At 35.9% G+C, this 8649-nt stretch overlaps 1 non-coding gene across 1 annotated transcript; it reads right to left on the bottom strand.

Moving 5' to 3' along the window:
• Positions 1–1719: 1719 nt before the first annotated feature.
• On the bottom strand, positions 1720–1838 carry LOC118602623. The gene has a single exon (XR_004950737.1). It is a non-coding gene; the product is annotated as a 5S ribosomal RNA (ribosomal RNA).
• Positions 1839–8649: the final 6811 nt, after the last annotated feature.

Genomic DNA, 8649 nt, shown 5'->3' with positions numbered 1-8649 from the left:
AATGCAAAGAGAGAATCTAAAAAGCAACAAGAGAAAAGCAATTACCTACAAGGGAACACCCATAAGACTGGCAACTGATTTCTCAAAAGAAATTATGCAGGACAGAAGGGCTTGGCACAAAATATTCAATGAAAACCCAGGATCTATAACCAAGAATATTTTATCCAGCAAAGCTATCATTTAGAGTCAAAGACAGATAAAGAATTTCCCAGACAAAAATAAGCTAAAGGAATTTATCAACACCAGGCTAGTATTACAGGAAATGTTAGAGGGACTTCTTTAAGAAGAAAAATCATGTATCAAAAACATGAATAAAGAACAATAAACACTACATTCCTATCAACAAGTACCTCAAATGGAAAAGAATTAAGTCCTCCCACCAAAAGATAGAGTGGCTGAATGGATAAGAAAACGAGACCCCTACATATGCTGCCTACAAGAGACCCACACCAGATGAAAAAACACACAGACTAAAAGAAAGGGGATAGGAAAAGATATTGCCTTGATGGACCTAGAGGGTATTGTGCTCAAGGAAATAAGTTAGATAAATACAAATATTATATGATTTCACATACATGTGGAATCTAAAGAACAAAATAAACAACAACAACAACAATAGAAATAAACTCATAGATACAGAGAATACTTTCAGGGCTACTAGATGGGAGAGAGTTTGGAGGATGGTGAAAAAGTGCAAAGGGATTAGGAGTGCAAATGGATAGTTACAAAATAGACAGGGAGATATAAAATGTACCATAAGGAAAATAGTTAATAATGTAATAAACCTGTGAGGGGGAAGAAGGGTACTAGATCTAGTGGCGTGATCACTTTGTGGGTTATACAGATCTCTAATCACTATGCTATACAACTGAAACAAAGATATTGTATGCCAACTATAACTGAAAAAAAAAACCTCATTGTATCATACAGCATAAATATGAGCAATTGTCTATTATATTCCAATAAAGCCAGGGGTAAAAAAACTGCTCTAAAAAAAATAATAAATGGATATACAACTGGAAGAAATTTTAGAAGTTTATTTTACTCAGGAAAGAAACTAAAGAAAAAAAGAAAATCATTTCAGATATTAAGTGAAAAGTTACAAGACATACAGAAATGAATATGTTATAATGAGAATTTAATAAGGGGCATTGACTAAAGGTAGGAAAACAACTAAGAGAATAAGGATATGATAAAGAAAAAGGCAAAAATGATCAGAGAGAAAGTGGATAAAATGGCAGACAGACAAAGGAAGTCAAATACTTTAAGGTACTTGAAGAAAAAAAATAAAATGGAATTAACATCAAAACTGTAAACCAGAAAATGTTTCAAAATCAACGATCTGAATCTATATAGAGAAAAAATATGTACCGTACTTTGGAAAATTAACTTGGAATAGCTAACTCCGGGTATACTGATATTCCATATGCCTGAAAGAATATAGAAATGTAATTCTCTGTACATATTAAAAAAAGATGTCAGAGTAACCTCTGATAATTCAGTGTTCTGAAATATTGTCGTATTCTTTTTCATCACAAGTTCAAACTTAGAGTTTGTGAATATATATTTTCCAACCTTCACATAGGCAATCAATCTCTCCATTGTCATCCAATTGCCAATTTAGAATATCATAATATCTGGTCATATCACCACTTTCATCAATTTCTTTCTTTTTTAAAAACTTACTTACTTATTTATTTATTCTATTTTATTTTTTTATGCCTATAGCACCTGGTCTTCCTACGTGGTCTCCCATCCAAGTACTAACCAGGCCCGACCCTGCTTAGCTTCCGAGATCAGATGGGACCACGCATGTTCAGGGTGGGATGGCCATAAACATTTTTTGTCAATTTCTACTTTCATTCCATTATGGGTAGTAAAGTTAAGTGTCTTAAAACAGTACATTAACTAGAAAACAAGGGGAAAAAACGACAGAGAGAAAAGCAACTTGTAAAAATTTGATTGCCAAAAAAACAGGGTCTATAAAGAAAATAATCTCAAAACTCACATCTAATTCATGGGATTACATTTTTTTCTTTTCCTCTATGTCTTAGGTGTCTAATACAACAACTTCTAGTCGCACATGACAATTGAAACCTGAAAAGTAGCTGGCCAAATTAAACTATCTCACTAATAATTTTATATTATGATTATGGTCACATGTTAAAATATTATTTGGAGTTTAACAAAATATGTTAACTTTCATTTCATCTTTTCCTTTTTCTTTTTTAATTTGGTTACTAGAAAACTTTAAATTACCTGTGTGACTCACATATTTCGACTAGACAGCACTGTTCTATACTAAGGCAAAATGGTGTCTAATATTTCCTAATACCTCCATTTCTAGGGAAGAAAGATATTTTGATTTCCCATCTAGATTTCTTCCACTTATAAGTAGGTACCAATCTTCTATACTACCACCACTTCCTTCCCTATGTATCAGGTTTTAAAGATACGAAGACCAGCAAGATTCATTCCCTACCCTGTTCCTTCTACATTTGTATTTGCAGCTTTGAAATATTGCGTATACTTTACAATATCAGAAATACTATGTAAATGCCACTTTTTATAATTATTTCAAATTCTCCTATTGCTCAGTAACACAAATAAGCTTAATTATCATTCACATTAATAAATCTTGACTATCGATAATTTAATGACCCATCCTTAGAAATAATTATAGGGGTTTATATTTTCTTAATAATCGATTCTTCCTATATCATCTATTCTTAAGTTGAAATATGTCACTGTCTGAATTTAAAATAATCCATAAAGTTAGCATCCCAATATACTAGCTATCTTGTGAAATTCTCAGGCTCATTTCAGTATGTTAGCTTATAGAGCAGTAGAGGAAAGAAACCAAATGAGTTCCTTATACCATTTATCAATCGACCAACCAGTATTTCCTGATCACCTACTCTGTGCCTCACCCGGTGCTCCAGTGTGTAGTGCCTAGTGCAATGTCAACATGCAAACCACTGGATCAAAACCTCAAGCCAAAAATTAAAGCAGCAACCTAAGCGACGTAGAAGAGTCTGAAATCACCTCTACACAGGCTTGAAGTGACACCTGCGGAGGCAGGAATGAGCAGAGGAATTAGCAACAGCAGCAATATCGCCATCCCTATCTGTCGCTGCAACTTACCCCAGCCTCACCTGAGCACCTTACTATTTGCTGCAATTCCCACAAACACAACTTGTGTTTCTTTATAAACTAGCACCAAGCACAGTAATTTGAAATACCTGAGGTCAATAATAGAACCCTAGAACTCTTGAAGCAGCGCCTGATAAGGACGACCCACCTGCTCCGACAATTCCTGCTGCCAGAAGTGCTGCAGTAGCTTCTAACGTTGGGCTTGTTCTCTTCCTGCCCTGTGAGGCATACCAGAGCTGCTACCAGACTTGGAGACAGTGGAACAGGTATGATGGCCCAGAGTGGTGCTGGGCAAAACACCCTTCCTTTCACTAATCTCCTTGATCCCATGAATCATGGTTTTCATCCAGCGGAATCCCCGAAAGTTAAACCTGAAAAGGAAATATTTTTTGTAAAGCTTTTGTCAGTGGACAGATTTTCTTTTTTGGAGGCGGGGAAACGGGGGAGGTCAGTAAAGCAGCTGGGGTTGGCGCTGAGAGCATTTTGCCAAAATATCAGGAGGCACTTCACTTGCCTGAGCATGTTACTATTTCATAAACTATACTGCACACTTCAAGGCTTCACATACAGCTCATATTCATTATTGATTGGTTTGGGTTGGGAAGTACCTTTTAGGATGTTGTCTTCCTGTATGTATGTGTGTATGTGTGTGTGTGTGTATATATATATTCATGTGATGTAATCTCCCTTAACTGCCAATTATCTCTTTTCACAAAAATATTCCTATAATCCTACATTTTCAATTCTCTCCAGCACACAGGACACTTACTAACCTCTCAAGATATCTTCCCCATTCACTGGAACTCCCTGGTGCCATATGACTCTCCTTTCCCTCCAGTTTACCTTTCTATATGTTTCCCTCATTTTCTTCTGGATGTTAATTATAATGATAAAAATTATGTAAATACATGAAAATAGTTATAAGACTATATCAAATCAGCACATAAAATTTGTATAGACTATATATGACTCCAATTTAATAATTTTTCTGCCATGAAAATGTTGAGATTAATTGAAAAATAATTGCTTCCTACCATTCTCACATATAATCATGAATAAGAGCCCTCCTCCTTTCGATTCCCTAGCCATTAAAGAGAAAAATACTTCTTTTTCTGTCCCTTATCACATTTTTTGTCAATTTCTTCTCCATAAAAAATAACTATTCCCAAATCTCTTTCTTCCCAGTTTTACCCAAACTTTCACCTATCTAAAAGCACCTCAATATTTTTTCCTCTTAACATATTCTGTAGCTATAGTATCTAATTCTATATCTTCTACTCGATAAATACATATTTTTAAATTTTATTCCCTCTTATTTCAACAATCCAGAGGGGCCTTCTGTGAATATGCCCCTTCTACCTTTGCCTAGTCATCAAATTATCCTCATCTTGCTTTTTCTCTTTTGCACTTTCTTTCCCAAATGGCTTTCCTTTGGTGAGAAAGTTTAAATTGTGCAGTGCCCACTCCAGACATTGCTACTTGGATTAATTTTTTTAAGCCACTTGGATTAATTTTAACCTCTTCCATTCTGATTTTGCTGAGAAGTGACCATAAAGGCTGCATGCTAACTTCTTGGAAGCTGGTCTGGCTTTTGCCTGAGGTTCATGGCATCCCGAAATTTACAAACAATTTATCTTTTTATTCTTGGGAACAAAGAATTGAAGTTTTTCTTCTTTTTTCCTCCAATAATATTTTTAAGTAAATGTCTTGGCAGATTAGATTAAACTAGATTAGAGTTCTTCTCTGTGTCTCTTTAATTAATTAGTTTAGTTTAGCTTGGTTTTTCATTTATTATGTACTTATTCAGTTCCACTAGTGCTAGACACTATAAATACAACAGTGAACCAGCTAGGCACTGCAATGGCAAGGTGAAGAAACAGAAAAATAGCCAAGGGATGCACAAAATGTTAAAAAAAAAAAAAAAAAAAAAAACAGTGATGGATAGACAAAGGGGCCATGAGGTACAAAAGAGAGGCACCTCGCCCTGCAGGATTTAACAGTCAAACTGAGGCGGGAAGGGTGACATAAAAACAGGGAATGAATGCTGCAGGCAGAGAGAATGGTATGTGTGAAGACTTGACATAAAAGAGATCAGGAAACATTATAGGAACGAAAAGCTCAGTACGTGTGGAAGATAGAGTAAGAGTGTGTGTGGCACAGGGAAGAGAAGACTGGAAAGCCAGAAGGTGCTAGAATATGAAGGGCTTCATGGTCCTAGGATAGATAGTTGGTTTCCAAATTTACACAGGTGGCAATATGAATGAGCCTACACATTTTCCAAGTAAATATAGCACTATCTTTTTAAAGGTATAACAGCAATACATTTCAAGAGCTAGAAACGTGTTCACCTGCTTTGCATCAATAATTCTATCCCTGAGAATTTATCTGAACAAACTGTTCTTTTCAAAGGAAAAAGCTATGTATGCCCCAGACTGTTCATCACAAAATTATTTATGATATTAAAGAACTTACATGCTCAGTGATAATAAATTATGGTATACTGACTTGAATGGGACATTTTCCCTCATTAAAAAATTATAATTACAGAAATTACACAGCAGCGTGTATGATACTAAGTGAAACAAGCCATATACAAAGTTGTTTCCATAGTGTAATTAAAACGACCTATAAATTATATGAACATTTGGATAAGTATCAACAGGGGAAATTTTTAAATGAACACAGGATAACAATGGGAAGTGTGGGATCTGTGGTGATTTTCTTTCATTCGTTGATTTCCATTATGAAATTGACAGTGTTGTACAATGTATACTTTTTCTCCCCCAGAAAATTGCTCTAAATCCTAACTTTCTTTTGATCAACCAAAACAAGAATTAAAATACCTTTCCTCCTTCCACTTCATTGTCTTTCTCTGCTCTGAACGACATTTTCAAAATAGTAGAAAAGTCGTCCTCTTCTGTATACTGGAGCTGCTGGCCAACCAAACCTAGTATCTTCTTCAAAGGTGGGTATCAAATGAGACTTCTTCAAACCCGACTTGAATTCCTGGATCAGTCATAAGTAGAGGTTAATGATGCCCAAATAAAATTACTGTCAGATTAGGCCCAGCTTGTCTCCTGAATACCTCCTAGGCCAGGCCTCCCATGAGGGCTCTCCCTAGGGAGGGAAAGTTGCATCATGCAGAGGAACATTAAGAAGCTTGGGTTGGGTACAGATAGACCATTGAGACTGTTGACAGTTATGGGTGGAAAGGAATTATATAGTTCTAATTTTGGGAGAAAAAATATCAAAAAATTTTAAAATATTGAATGTTATTAATATCTAAAATATACAGGTACATTTAGGCTGGAGCAAAGTGCTGGAAAAAGTTTTAGCTCTGGATAGCATAAAGATGAGCAATTTGGGTTTCAGTCAAATCAGGCTGGGAGACATGCAGAATGCCACAATGATGCCTCGTGTTACTGTTCCACATTCAAGACAAGGAACTGGCTTCTCAGACGCCCTGGACCGCATGAAAGAAGTCTCATGCAAAATATCAAAAATCAGAACGTCCTCAGAATGTTGTCTCAGCACCAACACTTAAAGTCAGAAAGTGCTGAAGAAATCTTTTCAAAGACTCCTCAGGCTTCAAGTTAAAGTGGAGTAAGAACGCACGACTCCCTCTCTCTCTCTCACTGATTACTATTAAATTCCCTGAACAGAGAACATAAAGCAACCACCAGACTACTCTGAAAATTAAATAAGAACAGACATACTAGACAGGGAAATCAAAATACCCCTGACAGTGTGAGTTATTTTAAAAATAGAACAAACTTACTTCTCACCGCGATTTCAATCACAGTAGATATGCCAAATTACTTTATTAATGAAAGCGTAGGTTTTTATTAAAATATATATACTGGCTTTTTCATTTAACCTTGCTAGGAAGATAACCTTCAAAAGTTCTGATGACAGGTGAAGAACAAAGTAAGTGATTCCATTTACAAAATATATAGTATGACAAGCTCTAGTTTTCATTTTATGTTATGAGAGATTGAATAGTGAAAACTTCTGTGTTAAATAACAAACATACTCCACAATAATGAAACTATCAGCAAAAAGTTTTCTCACCCCTCTTTCCTTTGCTTCAGTGTAAGAATGGAAAGGAATTAGAAGGTCCAGGAAAGAGGTGAGTAGGGACTAACTGCAACCCTTTCCTGTTGCAAACAGCATCACAGTTTATCCAACACTCTAAAGATATTTCAAATATAAAGCATGAAATATGAGCAAAGGAGAACAGTTGTATCGGTAAAGATTTAATTGTGTAAGTAGTTGCTAAAAATTTTATAGTATACATTTATGATTACCATGCAGCATCATGGAAATGCTTACTAGATAATGTTAAATGCCCAATATAAAATTGTGTCTATGCTATGGTCACACCTATGCCAAAATTATGGTTGCATTTATATAAAGAACTGAGAAAGAATATAGAAAAATTTTTAAAAGCTGCTTTGTTATGGTAATAAAATAGTAGATTTAATTTCTGGCAATCTTTTCACATCTAAAGAGTATCTGTGTGTTTGTGTACATGCGTGCCACACACACTTCACACCCAGAAATCTAACCCACGTTTGCCCTTCTCACAATGGATTGTTAGCAAATTCAGATTATCAGTCACGGATCCCATTTCATGACATGACAATTTGGGGGCGAGGGGAGTAGGGCAGAAGCATTCCAGATGAAGGAGTCTTGCTAGGAACATTAGCTCAGAAATAAATTAGTGTTCCCACACTGTATTTTCACTTGAGGAGAGTTTAGTGTCATAATTCACAATGAAGCTGCAACACTACATACTTCTGCATCAGCGCTTGCTTCTTAAACCTTAATGTACACATGAATCACAGCTCTTGTTAAAATGCAGATTCTGATACAGCAGACCTGGGATGCAGCCTGAGATCTCACATTTCTAACAGGCCTATAGGTCATACTGATGCTGCTGGTCCATAGACCACTACTCTTTGATGAGTGATGCTCTGTATCATGCAAAACCTTTTGTCTTTTTCTTTTCTGAGCTACAGAAGTGAGAAAGGACCTGCTAGAGACCAAAATTGTCTTGTTTCTAAGCAATCCTAGAATGTCTACCTTGGAGAAACTGAGACCCAGGAACAGGAAGTCAAATAAATGGTGTCAGAGTCAGGGCTGGCATCACAACTACAGCTCCAGACTCTGACTTCCACACCCAAAACTCCTTCACCCCTGCCACCCGTGAATGATGTAAAAAAGAAGACAAAAATAATAGTTTCTCTCTCACATTTTGCTGATATGGGCTCCAAAATAGACTCATTTGTGGGATGGTTCTGGAATGAATGGGAAACAGTTACTTTCTAATAACAAGTGCATGGTTTTTGGCATCAAGCTTGCCCAGCAACTGACAGGTCTGTTCTTCTTTCTCTTCTTTGCCTTCAATGCCCAGTTCAGCCCATAAAAAAAAAAAAAAAAAGAAAAGAAAAGAAAAGAAATCCTAGAACCAAGCATTTCTTTCTGCTGCCCATT

The sequence above is a fragment of the Rousettus aegyptiacus genome, unplaced genomic scaffold (assembly GCF_014176215.1).
Source record: "Rousettus aegyptiacus isolate mRouAeg1 unplaced genomic scaffold, mRouAeg1.p scaffold_m13_p_4, whole genome shotgun sequence".
Classification (NCBI taxonomy): Eukaryota; Metazoa; Chordata; class Mammalia; order Chiroptera; family Pteropodidae; genus Rousettus; species Rousettus aegyptiacus.
The sequence above is the reverse complement of the archived record's forward strand: the minus strand, read 5'-3'. Positions and strand labels throughout refer to the sequence as shown.